This window comes from Geotrypetes seraphini, chromosome 1 (genome assembly GCF_902459505.1).
Source record: "Geotrypetes seraphini chromosome 1, aGeoSer1.1, whole genome shotgun sequence".
Classification (NCBI taxonomy): Eukaryota; Metazoa; Chordata; class Amphibia; order Gymnophiona; family Dermophiidae; genus Geotrypetes; species Geotrypetes seraphini.
Window position 1 is genome coordinate 72,210,576 of NC_047084.1, and position 15,653 is coordinate 72,226,228.

Sequence of the window (15,653 nt, forward strand, 5' to 3'; positions counted from 1 at the left end):
GAACATTGGTAGGGGCAGTTGGCCCTTTTGTCAGCTGAGAGCAGAGGTAAGCAGCAAGTTTACAAGTTCTGAGTTTACAAGTTCAAGTTTACAAGTTAAAGTTTACAAGTTCTGAGTTACTTACAAATCTGACTTAGGAACAGCTTGAAAAAAACATAACTCATTCTTAACTCAGGGACTGCCTGTATTTAAAATCACCAAACAATTTCTGTGTATACATTCCATGGTCTCGCAGGTGGACTTGCTATAGTACATTTCTCTGCTGGTGTCAGGACATGAAATATTTTGCTGCTAGAACAGCTGTTTCCTATGTTTGCTCCAGGATTGCACAGAATTGTTCATGCTTTGAGTTCATTTTGCTTCCAGAGACTGCAAATGCTAGCTTATGAAAAAGAATTCCTAATTTAAAGCACTTATAATAAGCAGAGTACTTTACATGAGTCAAGGTAGCTTATCTGTGTCCTAGCTTAAGATGATACTTTTGTTTGATCAATAAGAAATTCTGAAGGTTACTCCTTCAGTTTAATGATCCCTCAATGTACCTATAACACTGCTTTTCTTAATAGCATTATGCACATTTTCTGCATATTCTCCCGGAGCACAAGCAGAGGAACAAATTGTACAGTCCTCTATCATAGTCTAGAGCACAGAGGGCAAGCTATACTGGGTTCATTGCTGGCTGTGAACTTTAGATTTGAAATACCTGTGCAACAAGCTTTCATCTGCATGCTGGGATACTGATGACTAGAGCTTTCCACTTCTATTAACATGCATTCAAGAAAGCTTTAAAATCATGGTTATTCTCTCTCTCTATATAGAGAGAAGGGGGGTTAATGGATTTTACGTTTTGGGAGATACTAAAGAATGAGGTAGAAATGATGTTTTATAGAGGGTTTTAATCTTTGTTGTTGTAGGACTGTTGTGTTGGGGTGGGTAGTTCGAATAGTTTTAAGTAGCTTTTCAATAGTATATAAAAGATTTTGATAATAATATTTCCTCCCAGCACACCCTGCCCTGGAAATTTTGGAGACACTGGCCTAGATTCACTAACCTTCCTTTCCGTGTCTGATCGGTGGGCAATTGCAGGCAAGCTGACAAATTTCCTAAAGGCCTGTATGCAAATTTATTTCTTTATTTTATTATTTCTATACCACTTCTATCCTAAGTGGTTTACATTCAGGTACTTTATCATATTTCCTATCTGTTCCAGTGGGCTCAAACTCTATCTAGGGGCAAAGAGGGGATTAAGTGACTTGCCCAGGGTCACAAGGAGCAGCGAGGGATTTGAACCCACAGCCTCAGGGTGCTGAGGCTGTAGCTCCAACCTCTGCGCCATGCCCCCCACCGACCGCACGGATTACTGGAGAGCGATCCTTGAGCATGCGCAGACCATCTTCCTTGACTGTAGATGGTCTGCGCATGCGCTAGCCCTTTGTGCCTGGCAGAGCTTTTATACTTTTTTTTAACTTAGCGGACTGTTTTTTTTTACTTCACGAGCCTGTGGTTTTAACCCGCTTTAAACCCGCGGGTTAAAACCACGAGCTCACACTGTGGGAAGGGCAGGCGAGTTGGAGCTGAGCAGAGCAGGAGAAGTCGGCAGAGAGCAGGAAAGGTCCGTGAGCGACTGGTCCCCACCAGTCGCTTCTTTTTGGATTGGCCAGCCCAGTCAGTGTTGCTGAAAATGTTTAGTGAATTGCGTCCTTCCTGCTTTGAATGCCGCTTATCCTCTTTTGCATGCGTGGATCGGCCACGAGGTTAGTGAATCGGGTCGGGGTCGCCATCGGTTTGCTTAGTGAATCTAATCCACTGTATCAGTGGCGTACCTAGCATATGTGACACCCGGGGCCCATCATTTTTTGACACCCCGCCCCATCTGTATGAAAAACATGATTTTTAGTAAGAATCCACACGTCACACATGAATACCTAGGAAAAGGCAGCATCTTACATACATAAACCCTTTGTAAAACTAAACAAACTAGACTAGTACAGATCAATCCTACACAGTCAATCCTAACAGAAAACCATGTCTTTTTGAACACACAGAATACAGAAAACACCTTTGCCTAGTATGTAATCACAAACTAACCCCTCCCCCTTTTACAAAACTGTAGTGTGGTTTTTAGCCACGGTGGTAACAGCTCAGATGCCAACGCTAAAAAACGCTCTACAGTTTTGTAAATGGGGAGATAGAATAAAAATACATAGACAAAGGTTAATCTGAAACACCAAGAAGCTGGACTCTGCATACAATGCAACATCACAGAAACAGCGATGCATCTCACCTAAAGCAATAAATAAATAGAATTTTTTTCTACCTTGTCTTCTCTGGTTTCTACTTTCCTCATCTTTTTGTCACTCTCTTCCTTTCATCAACTGTCTACCCTCTCTCTGCCCCTTCTATATGGCATCTTCTCTCTTTCTATTCCCCTTCCAAAAACTTTATGCCTCCTCCTTCCAGTCTCTCCCATCACCTCCATTGGTCTGGCATCCATCTTCTTCCCTTCCCTCGTCAAATGGTCTGGCATCTACCTCCTCTCCTCTTCTTCCCTCTCCCACACCCCCATGGTCTGGCATTTCACTCTCTCCTCTCCCATCCCCCCACTTCCAACAGCATCTCTCCCTCCAACCCAATTCCATGCAGTATCCTTCCCCCGTATGTCTCTTTCCACACAATTCCATCAGCATCTGCCCCTTTCTCTCCTTCCACCATGCTTCCATCCATACCACTCTGACCCCTTTTCTCACCTTCACCATGATTCCATACCACCCTGACCCTCTTTCTCACCCTTCACCATGATTCCATACCACCCTGACCCCCATTTCTCACCATCCACACCCTTCCATACCATCCTGACCCCCTTTCTCACCCTTCACCATGATTCCATACCACCCTGACTCCCCTTTCTCACCCTCCACATCCTTCCATACTACCCTGACCCCCTTTCTCACCCTTCACCATGTTTCCATACCACCTTGACCCCCTTTCTCACCCTTCACCATGATTCCATACCACCCTGACCCCCCTTTCTCCCTCTCCATACCCTTCCATTACACCCTGACCTCCTTTCTCTCCCTTCACCACCCTACTATGCTCCTTTCTTTCTCCATCCCAAATCAGCAAGGTCCCGCGATGACTGCTTCTGCTCCAGATGGAAGAAGTAAGTGACATCAGAGGGGGCTGTGCCAGCAGACACAGGGAGTTGAGGCAAGATCCCGTGATTCTGCGGCTGCCGGCCACCCCCCCTACCCCTTCAACATCACTTACCTCTTCCGGAACAGAGGCAGTAGACGGCGCAGTCATCACGGGACCTTCGTTAACGTCAGCAAGGCTGCTGACTCTGCTCTGTTATAAGTACGGCAGCCACGCTGAGGTGCCGTTTGGAGAAGCACGGGAGGTTCCGGATAGAGAATGACACGGGGAGAAAAATCTGTCCCGTCACTGCACTGTCCCCGGCCCACCGTCCCCTTCACTGCCCGTCACCATCACCACCATTCCATTCACCGCCCCGTCACCGTCCCCGCAGCATCCATACAAGCCTCAGTACTGCAATATTTAGCTTATTCCTTCCTTATAAATCAAAGTTTTGGCTGCTAAATTGGAGAAAGAGATGTTCAGCTGGCAGGGCTTTGTTTATAAATTTTCATCAACACAACTAATATACTATTTTATCCTGAAGCAAAAAAAAAGAAAAAGAAATATAATTTTTTTTTCTACCATTGTTGTCTGGTTTCTGCTTTCCTTATCTTTTCATTCAATTCCTTCCATCCACTGTCTCTCTTCTCTCTGCGTCTTCCATTTCTGTTACTGTGCCTCTCCCTTTCTCCCCCCTTCCAAATTGGTCTGGCACCCTTCTTCCCTCCGCTCCCCCCATAGTCTGGCATCTCTGTCTTCTTCCTTGCCAGCAACTTCTCCCCACTCTCTATTCCCCATTTCCATTCAGCATCTTCTCCCCACTCTGTCTTCCCAATGTCCTTTCAGCATCCTTTTCCCCCCTCTGTCTTCCCCAAGTCCTTTCAGCGTCCTTCTCCCCCTCCTCTGTCTTCCCCATGTCCTTTCAGAGTCCTTCTCCCCCTCTGTCTTCCCCATGTCTTTTCAGCATCCTTCTCCCCCCCCCCCTCTGTCTTCCCCATGTCCTTTCAGAGTCCTTCTCCCCCTCTGTCTTCCCCATGTCCTTTCAGCATCCTTATCCCCCCCTCTGTCTTCCCTATGTCCTTTCAGCGTCCTTCTCCCCCTCCTCTGTCTTCCCCATGTCCTTTCAGAGTCCTTCTCCCCCTCTGTCTTCCCCATGTCCTTTCAGCATCCTTATCCCCCCCTCTGTCTTCCCTATGTCCTTTCAGCGTCCTTCTCGCCACTCTGTTTTACCCATTTCCCTTCAGGGTCTTTTCCTCTCCACACTACATTTCCTCCTCCCTGCCCCTTACCTTCGTGGAGCTTTCACCCCCACACCCTGGACAACAGGCCCAGTGCAACAAACCTCCCTGCCCCTGACCTGTGGCCGGCGATGTCTAAACTGTCTTCTTATAGCAGCCAGAGCATTGTAGTTGCATATGGCTGCCGTAAAGGTCGTCTCTGATGCAACTTCCGGTTGTGTCAGAGATGACCTTTATGGCAGCCACACGCAGCTTCAATGCTCCGGCTGCTGTAAGAAGGCAATTTAGACTCGCGGCCACGAAGGTAAGGAGCAGAGAGGGAGAAAGGGAGCTGTTTCAACTTAGTGGCGGCAGTAGGGAGGGAGCGCAATAGGTGACCGCGTGCATTCCCTCCCTTAACTGCGGGGAAAGGCCATTTACCGTTCCACGGGGCAGTGAATGGCCTTGTCCCCGTAGCCACGATGGACACATTCTCTAGTTCCGGATCTAGCCGGCTGTGCACCCCCTTGGAGCGTGCACCCGGAGCAGACCTCCCCCCTGCGCCCCCCTCCTAGGTACGCCACTGCACTGTATCAAACTGGAAGCAAACACTTCTATGCTTCTCAGTTATCAGTTGGAAGCAAATATGCACCATGCAGAGGTAAAATATTTTATGACTGACTTTATGGTCTCTGTAGACAATATTGTCACTATGATATGCATATAGATGCTAAGACTCACTAACTGGTGTGTTTTATACAGTTCAAGTAAGTCTCTCATCCTATACATCACGCTGGTGTACTGGTAGTAATTACTGAGATAAGATCAAATCTAACATGAAAAAGCTAGGTATCTCCACAGTAGGATGAAATCTGACAAAAGTTTCTCTTCTACCACCAAGGACTAATTGTCTCACTCAGGCCTGGGAATTCAGCAGCCATGTGCTCAAAAGCACTTTTCAAAGATGCACTAGGAGAGTTCAGCAGGAGATGAATGAAGGAATAAAAAAGTCTTTCATCACCTTTATATTCAACAGTCTTATGTGTCTCATACTCTTTTTTTGGGGGTAAATCTTTAGTGATTTTAAAACTTTGATAGTGTGATTGATACAAATGGAAAAAAATCAGAAAAACACTATTAACTATACAATTATTACAATGAACAATCATTTTTTCCCCTTCTTATCTTAATTATTAAAACAATAATACATATGGTATGATTTCAATATTATCATGAAATAATTTAACCCCTCAAAATACATTTCCCACCCCCCACCCATCTACCCTCCCTGAATGTGCAAGGAATCTAATGAAAAAGGAAAGAAAGAAATATATCCCTAATTATAATGCAATAAAATTAGTCAATGGACTCTATACATCATTACCGTATTTTCACGCAGATAACGCGCACCCGTGTAAAACGCGCACACGGGTATAGCGCGCAGAAACCACGATTTTATGTACAAAAACTTTTGTATACCGCGCTCACGGGTATACCGCGCATGCAGCCCGACTGTCCTTTCGCCCGCCCCGACTCTCCTCTGGCCACCCCGACTCTCCTTTCGCCCTCCCCGACTCTCCATGCGCTGTCCCGACTATCCGTTCACCCTCCCTGACTTTCCGTGCACTGCCCTGCCTCTCCGTGCGCTGTCCCGACTCTCCGTTCACCCGCCCTGACTTTCCGTGCACTGCCCCGACTCTCCGTGCGCTGTCCCGACTCTCCGTTCACCCGCCCTGACTTTCCGTGCACTGCCCCGACTCTCCGTGCGCTGTCCCGACTCTCCTTTCGCCCGCCCTGCCCTGCTCCCAGTTGGGCCCATGTGCCTCAGGCCGCGCCCCCAGGTGGGACCTAAGGCTCCAGGGCCTATTCTGATTGGCCCATGCGCCTTAGGCCCCACCAGTAGGCGGAGCTTTGGGACAGATGGGCCAATCCGGCCTCATTCCGTCGTTGGCTGCCTGCCGGACAGGCGGGTTTGGCTCCCGTCTGTCCGGCCAACTACCAAAGGTACAGGGAAGGGGGGTGGGGGTGTCGTGGGGGTCGGCCAGGGGGGTCGCGGGTCGGCTGGAGGGGCGGTCGGAGGTTCTTGGGGGGGGCGGTCGTTGGAGGGAGGGGGGTTTACGTCGAGGGCAGGAAGGCCTGGGATCCCTCCTGCCCGTAATGTAGTGCGGGGTGGGGGTAGGGGTTCGCCGTGGCCAGGAGGGTTTGGGCTCCCTCCTGGCCCGATATTGTCGGGGAGTTGGGGAGTCGGCCGGGCAAGAGGGCTTGGGCTCCCTCTTGCTCCGATCGTGGATGCGGGTGCGGGTGGGAGCGCGTGCGAGCGGTCGTTCGGGGTGGGGGTGCGAGCGGTCCTGCTGGGGGGGGTGAATCGGGCGTCAGGCGGGGTGGGAACTATGTAAAAAAAATTTTGTATACCGCGCTCACGCGTATAACGCGCGAGGGGTATGCGCGGTAGGTAAAAACGCATATAACGCGCGCGTTATATGCGTGAAAATACGGTAGATGACTTATTATTCCCCAAACGTTCTGCAATCATATTTATTCGTGGTACAAAGAGTTACCCACCAAAAAGTAAAATTAATTCTATCATGGTTTTTCCAATTGTGAGTAATCAGTTGAACCCCTATTCCTGTCAGGATCAGAAAAAGGCGACTTTTAAACTTATCTAAAGTAGGTTTGACATGAAGTAGCGTACCACATATTATCGCTTCATATGACAAGGGGATAGATGATTCAAGAATAAGATTAATTTGTCCCCAAATTGACTTCCAGAAACCAAGTATCAATAGACAAAAATATAACAGATGTCTCATAGTCTGAGCTCCATTTTTCATTGGAGGAGGAGGAGATGTTCACTATTTAATTATGTATTTTACAAAAGGCTCACTGAGCATGTATGATTTTGCACAATATACATGTGGAAGTACTGGATTTTGCAAAACTACTTGCACAAGACAAACCAAAAAGGAGCCAATATCTAAATTTAGACTAGTGTTTTCAAGGTCCAAGGACATCGATTCCCTGATGAAACTGATGAAAGAGTGGACAACAGTTAGCATTCCTGTAATAGGATCGTTTAGCTGGGTAAACAAAGACTTTGATAAAGTCTTTTAATTGGGTAAACAGAGATTAATAGGATCACTGAACTGAGTAAACAGAGACTTTGGAAGAATTGTGTTAACATGCAAGCGATGAAAACAAGAAATTTTATGAGACAAACAGATATGATATTGTATGAAACAAAAAACTATGATAAGTTATAGAACTATGGGGAAGGTTCTTAAAACTTTAATGTGGTCACTAAACCAGTTCCTGTCAGTTTAGTGTTCATGTACTCGTATTTTAGTAGCAAATTATCAAAACCACTTATTGTGGTCTTTTCCGAGTTTACTAGTGGTCTCCAACTATGCCATGCAAATGTATTACAACGAGGTCATTACTATTTAAACGAGCACTCCGTGCGATTCTCTATTATCACTGGGTGATTTCCTAACCTCGATGTCCTACATTTGCAAGCAAAATTTTCTGGTAGGTCTGAGCTGTTGTAGCCTTATTTTCTGGTCAGTGCCTGAGTGCTGATTGGCTCAGGCATTGATAGGAAAGTAAGGCTTGACAGCTCAGAAAATGTTGCCACCGTCAAGCAACACCCCCCTGACAGCGGAACGGATGCCTACTCCCTCTTGCCGCTGCTGTTAGACAATTCCCCGCCCCCATCACTCATGGCAGCAGGAAAGATGCCCACTCCCTCCCGCCGCTGCTGTTAAGCAACCCCCCCGACACTCCCAACCCAACAGAGATACCCACTCCCTCCTGCCGCCATGCAACCCCCCTCAACACCCTCCCCCCAGTGGGAGAGATGCCCACTCCCTCCCGCCATGCAACTCCCCTCAACAGCGGGAGAGATGCCCACTCCCTCCAGCCCAACAACCCCCCAACAGAAGAGATGCCCACTCCCTCCCACCGCCAAGCAACCCCTCTGACACTCCCACTGGCAGTGGGAGGGATGCTCACTCCCTCCCGCCACCATCGTCGTGCCTCTGACAACTCCTCTGCCCCCCCCTTACCTTGTTTATGAAGGCCAGCTGGAGGGATGCCTACTCCATCCAGCCAGCAGGCTCACCTCTTCAAAATGATGGGCCTTCCCCTCCCCAGTGCATCCTGGGATGTGCAGGGAAGGGCTCTGGGTCTGATTGCCCAAGTTGCTTAAGGCCCAACCTATGGGAGGTCTGAGCTGAGTAGGCATCCCTCCGGCCGGCCTTCATAAACAAGGTAAGGTGGCAGGGGGCTCATCTGAGGCAAGGGGGGGGTGTTTGGCGGCAGGAGTGGGCATCTCTTCTGCTGCCAAGATGGTGTCGGGGGCGAATTGTTTGGCGGTGGTGGGAAGGGGTGGGCATACCTCCTGCTGTGGGGTTGGGGAGTTGTCAGAGGGGTTGCTTGACGGGCAGAGTGGGCATCCATCTCTCTGCCAGGGGACGGGGGTTACTTGACTTTGGCAGCAGGAGGGAGTAGGTATCCACCCTGCTGATCTTTGATTTGGGGTCGTTCTTTCTTTTTTTTATTTGTGTGTTTATTCTGTACATGTGCCGATTGCTATCACCAGCGATCGGCATGTGCCTCCGCAAACCTCATTTGCATGCATGGTGTTTTAAGAATGACTCACTGACTCGCCTTTTTGAAATCGTTACAATAGGGGCCATGACTGTGGCCTGTCGGATTTTACCACGAGCATTTGAGAATCTTCCCCTGTGTGTTTCTGGCCTATTAAAGCATACGCCCTCCTTAATCTCCAGAACCCAGCACCAACTCAGCATCCACACCAAAGGCTTTGCTTTCCTGAATTTCAACTGTTTATTGCAATATAAATAGAACAATTGCAGTATGCAGAAGCTGAAACCAGAATTCTTTCTTTCTGCCTTAGGGCAAGAGTTTTTTTTATACTGGATATTCATAGTTGCTGACAAGCAGACAATATTGTAGAGGGGTAGATAAGGAATGTCTGTACATTGAGTTTATTTACTGCAGAAGAGGGTAGTGAAAAAGTTTGTATATTTCAAAGGAAGTGAATGCTGAGTTTAAAGCAAGCTTTGGAATTAGGCCTAAAAGAAGTGCATTTGACGAACATAAGTATTGCCTCTGCTGGGTCAGACCAGGGGTCCATCGTGCCCAGCAGCCCGCTCCCGCCCTCCAGGTCCTTGACCTGTAAGTTCCCACCACCTGAATTGTTTATGCCCTACTCAGTGTTCCCTCTAAGCTGCGCTGGCGTGCGCTGGCGCACAAAATATTACATCCAGCGCACAAGTTTCACGTCACAGCGCACGGCGTACGGCAGATGGCAGGGCGGCGAGAGGAGAATCGGGCGAGTTGGCTCATAACTTGCTGGCGCCCGATATTTTTAGCGCACAGCGAAAAAAATTTTGCTCACAACACCCGCCCGCTTAGAGGGAGCACTGGCCCTAATCCTGAAGTACCTTTTATGGTACCCCTCTATCTATACCCTGTAAACCCTTTCTCCTTCAAGAAGTCATCCAAGCCCTTTTTGAAACCCGTTATTGTACTCTGTCCTATCACCTCTCCTGGAAGCGCATTCCATGTGTCCACCACTCTCTGAGTGAAGAAGTATTTCCGAACATTTGTCTTGAATCTGTCTCCTTTCAGTTTTTCTGAGTGCCCTCTTGTTTTTGAGGTCCCTGCTAGCCTGAAGAATCTGTCCCTCTCTACCTTTCATGATTTTATATGTCTCAATCATGTCCCCTCTTAAGTCTCCGCTTGGGCTAAGGTTTGTGGTGAAGATAGTTCACTTTCTACGAGATGGAAAGAGCAGAGTAGCATGTTCTGATCAAAGATGGCAAATCTCCTTTGCAGGGATAAGGGGTCAAGAAGACCAACAAATGCCAATCAAAACTGAAACTGCCACTGACAATGCCTGAAAGCTTTCAGCTGAACTTGAACCTGCAGCCGAAGCTGAAAACTCAAGTTTGGTTTGGTTGAATGAATGTGGACCAGTGAGGCCTGCTGGGGACTGTCAGAGCCTGCAGTTTGCATCTCCCTTACACCTAAAGTATCCAAGCCAAAATGTAATAATTAAAATAATGGGAAACTACGGGTATTTTACCTTCAAGCAAAATAGCTTCCACACACATGTGCTGGAACTAATGGAACTTATAGTGGCTGATTTTTGCACCATACCCAGAGGAGCAACTGATGTCATTACTTCACAGGCTAATTAATTCCTAAGTAGCTTATCATCCTAAGACTTAAATTCCTGCTAAAACTTTGTATCAGCAACATTTGGAGCACTTTGTTTACCATACTTTGGGCTCCTTATACAAAGCTGCGATAGCGGTTTTAGCACACGCTAAACGTTAAACCCAGCATTGAGCTGGCATTAGTTCTAGCTGCGTAGTGTGGGTTTAGCGCGCGCTAAAATGCTGCATGCGTTAAAAACGCTATCGCAGCTTAATAAAAGGAGCCCTTTATTGCTCGTATTCACAGTACCATCCCCCTCCCCCCCCCCTCCCGAGAATATTACTCCTTCAATGCTACTTTACAATACTTACTATGACAGACAGGGCCGCCATCAGGGCAGTACTACCAGTCCTGCATTCAGGGGCCCGGATGTGACAGGGGGCCCGGGCTCCCCCAGGGTCCTAGGCAGTGTTCCCTCTAAGGCAGCGGTCTCAAACACGCGGCCCGCGTGTGGCTCTCCAGGTTTTATTTGTGGCCCACGGTCTGGAGGCGATCATTCTCTTCCTTTTGGAGCAGCAGCCGGCTCGTTCGTTCAAAGCCGCGGGTTGGCGGCTCTTTGCGCTATCCACTCCTGCATCGGAAGCCTCTCTGACATCATAACATCAGAGAGGCTTCAGACGCAGGCGCGGATCTCGCAAGGAGCCGCCACCCGCGGCTTTGAACGAATGAGCCGGCCAGACACGCTGCTGCTCCAGTGGCGTACCAAGGGGGGGGGGGCGGTCAACTGTTCTCCTTAGCGTGCGGCTCGCGGCTCGTCTAGAGCAGTGGTGCCCAACCTGCTTCCCTTCTCACTGCTGCCATCGGGGATCAGGCCGGCACCGTGTCTTTGATCTCCCTGCTGGGCCGACCAACTCTCGCGGCGGCCCGACGTCAATTCTGACGTCGAGAGGATGTTCTGGCTAGCCAATCGCTGCCTGGCTGCCCGGAACGTCCTTTCCGACGTTAGAATTGACGTCGGGCGGGGAGAAGCAGGGACATTTCGGCCTGTTCCCGATTGCAGCAGCGGCAGCAGTCCATTCCGCGGCGGTGGTGGCATGGGGGAGGCAGGAAGGAAGAAAGAAAGAAGGTGGGGGGGGGGACAGGGAGCCAGAAAAAAAAGCAAAAAATGGGGCACGGAGGAAGGAAGGAAGAAAGAAAGAAGGGGGGAACAGGGAAACAGAAACAAAGCAAAAAAATGGGGCACAGAATCAGAGAAAGACAGACATAGAGAAAGAAAGAAAAAGTTGGGGGAGGGAATGAGGTCTGGAGGAGAGGAAGCATACAGGAGGCTGAAAGAAGGGAAGAAATATTGGATGCACAGTCAGAAGAATAAAGTGCAACCAGATGAAATTACCAAACAAAGGTTGGAAAATGATGTTATTTTAAATTTAGTGATCAAAATGTGTCTGAATTTATATATGCTGTCTATATTTTGCACTATGGCCCCCTTTTACTAAACTGCAATAGTGTTTTTTAGCGCAGGGAGCCTATGAGCGTCGAGAGCAGCGCTGGGCATTTAGCGCAGTTCCCTGTGCTAAAAACTGCTATTGTGGTTTAATAAAAAGGATGGGGGGTATATTTGTCTATTTTTGTATGGTTGTTACTGAGGTGACAATGCATAGAGTCATCTGCCTTGACCTAAACTAAACTAAACCTTAGGTTTGTATACCGCGCCATCTCCACAAGCGTAGAGCTCGGCACGGTTTACAGGGTTAGGTTGAAAAGGAGCTACAATGAAGGGTTATAGGAAAGGAGCTAGGAAGATAAAGAGGGACAGGGAACCAAAAAGCGGGAAGTGTTAGATTTTTGAAAAGAGCCAAGTTTTCTTTGAAAAAACCCAGAATAGGAATGATAATTAACATTTTCTCAGCGTATAGTGTGCTTTGTGTTTTTTTATTTTATTTTTGGTAGATCATTTTGACTTGGTCATTTTAAAGTAGCTCGCAAGCCCAAAAAGTTTGGGCATCTCTGAGCTAGAGCGTTGAAACTGTGCATTTCTATTTTATCCCCCCTTTTACAAAACTGTGGAGCGTTTTTTAGCGCCAGCCGTGGTGGTAGCAGCTCTGATGCTCAGAATTCTATGAGCGTCGGGGCTGTTACCACCGTGGCTAAAATCCACACTACAGTTTTGTAAAAGGGGGAGGGGTTCGTTTGTGATGACATATTCCATACTAGGCGAAGGTGTTTTCTGTGTTCTTTGTGTTTGAAAGACATGGTTTTCTGTTAGGATTGACGATGTAGGATTGATCTATGCTGGTCTGGCTTGTTTAGTTTTACAATGGGTGTATTGATTTACTGCTCACTGCAATATGTAAGATGCTGCCTTTTCCTAGGTACTCATGTGTGACGTGTGGTTTGTTACTAAAAATCATGTTTTTCTTACAGATGGGGGGGTGCCAAAAAATGATGGGCACCGGGTGTTACATAGGTATGCCACTGTATGTAAAGATACCAGAAAGCTGGCGTAGCAAAAACTTTAAGTAAATTGTTATTCTTCTAAGTTTTGAGTATTTAACCATCCCACAATCTCACGGGCACTCGTTTCAAGTTTCAAGTTTATTGAGATTTTGATTTAAACGCAATATCAAATATTTTCAATGCATATAACAAAAATAAATTTTGGGAAATAAATAAAACCATTTGAACAATAAACATACAAACATATCCATAGATGATTAAAAATACATAAGGAGTACAAGGATAAACTACATTTGTTTAAAAATGTGTCCTCCGTGCCTGCTCATAAATTTGTGGAGTATGTAACTTGTCGCTCATGCATATTTTTTTTTGCACACACCTCATCAATCCTTAGAGGAAACATTGGTCCTAGGCCACCATAGCACAAATTCCTGTATTATGCTTCTGCTGTGCACAACAATAAACACTGCTGTCATACTTTTTTTTGTCCCCTGCCGATTTCCTGATAGCACCCCCCCCCCCCGGACAAAAGGGGGGGGAAGGGGTGCGTGGGGGGGGGGGGCCCAATAGGATTGCTCAGTAAGGGGCCCAGAAATTTCTGATGGCGGCCCTGATGACAGACCAGCGAATACAGAAAAACCGCGAAGAACTTTTTCATATGTTATTCGCTGTTTTCTATTAAAACCCATCGTGAATATGGTGAAACCACGAATAACATGGTGGGAGACCTGGCCTGTTCCTGAAGGAGAGGCAAAACATGGTGAAGAAAGTGCTGGGAATCAGCCATCTTCTCTGTAAATGCTTGGAATCAGTGATTTCTCTATGCAAGCTGGCATAATTTGGGGGTGGGGGGAGGAGCCAGCAAGCTAAAAACCGTGAATAATCAAAATCGCGAATGCTGAAACCGTGAATACGGAGGGAGAAGTGTACAGCACTGGAGGACAGGGGAAACTTGGAGAGCCATACCCAACTCCAGGATGGCCCAGGTGGGGGGCTGGAGAGAAAAAGAGAGGGGCTGCGCTGGGGCAGTTTAGGGGCAAACTAGAGGGTTGCAGGGATGGAGAATATGGGTGGGGCATGGATGGGGGTAAGGTGTCCTCTTTTTTGGCTTAATATGGTAACCCTAAGATGATGTGCTATCACATTAGTGAATGCTAATATTATTAATCCATATCATTGCTAATTATATAGATAGGACTTGTGTTAAATAATACTCAGCAGTACATAGTAATTAACCTTTTAGTAAATCTAGCTCTATGATTGTAAGCAGTCTCAGGAAATACCTACACTAGAACTGCTATTTTGCATCAGAGGCTATGAGGTTCATAATCGAAATGGAAATACATCTAAATCCATGCCTAAATCGGCACTTGGACGATCAAAAAGGTAGGCTGTCCAAGTGCCGATAATCGAAACGGGTATTGGGCGTATCTAAAACAGCTTAGGCCTTTACCCTGCCACTGTATGCCCAGAGTGAAAAGGGGCGTTTTTTGAGGAGTGGTTAGCACAGGAGGTGGGCGGGATGTGGGCCGACCTTGACTTAGTCGTCCTGCAGTGAAAATTGAAAGTTTAACGAGACTGCCTAGATGGAACTTATACGTTGTGACTTAGGCGATCTAAAAACAGGTATAAGTGCTCAGAAGGTATCCAAAGTGACCAAATAACTACTGCAGAGACAAAGTACAGACCCCCCCCCCCACTCCCCCGGTGATCACTGACCCCCCCCCCACCATAAAAATCAGAATAAAAAAGTACATACCTGCCTCCAGAACATCAGCACCTTGCATAGGAAAGCCTAGTACAGCTGAACAAAGATGGCTTAAGTAGTCTGAGGGGTGGGCTAGTGAACCATAGAAAGGAGGACCCAGGCCCATAAGCCACAAAAGTTCTTGTTCTAGGCATTTTTGACTTGGATGAATTTTTGGATGAGAATGCGTCATAAAGATAGATGACTTGGCGGTTTGAATGATCAAACGGCTGGACGTAGAAGTAGACAATTCTCGAAAAAAAAAAAAAATTGGAGGATGTATTTTTCGAGAATGGATGTTGGATGTTTCTGACTTTGGACGACTAGTATTCTAGGCCCAAAACGGACTTAGACGTTTTTTCTATTATGTCGTTCCACGATCATACCAGACTCCAACAATTCAGGTTAAATAATACTATATTTGATTTTATACTTGTCAAATTTTTACATACTTCTGCTCAGTCTATGTTGGGATACCAGTCCTGAGTTTTGAATTTTCATTCCTTCACTTAGGGCTCCTTTTACTAAACGGCGGTAGAGGTTTCTACAGCAGGCTGGTAAGGTAAATGCTCCGACGCTCATAGGAATTCTAAGAGTGTTGGAGCATTTAACTCACTGATCTGTGGTAGAAACCTCTACCACCGTTTACTAAAACCAAGTGTTTTTTTCATGTTTCAGACACTCCCTCCCCTTCCCAATAGGAAATAATGGGGTTGTACTCACAGTTCTGATCAGTGCCCGTCTGTCAGCTTTTCCCTGCAGCTGGAGTGAATGGAAAGGACTTTCTGCCTGAAACTTCTCCAAATGACTCCAGTCCTTGAAATCTTTGGGCTGCCAGTCGGGCTGACCCCGACCAAGACCTCTACCCGCACGGAACCTCAAAGCATGACAGGGGCGGTAAATACACAGCCAGC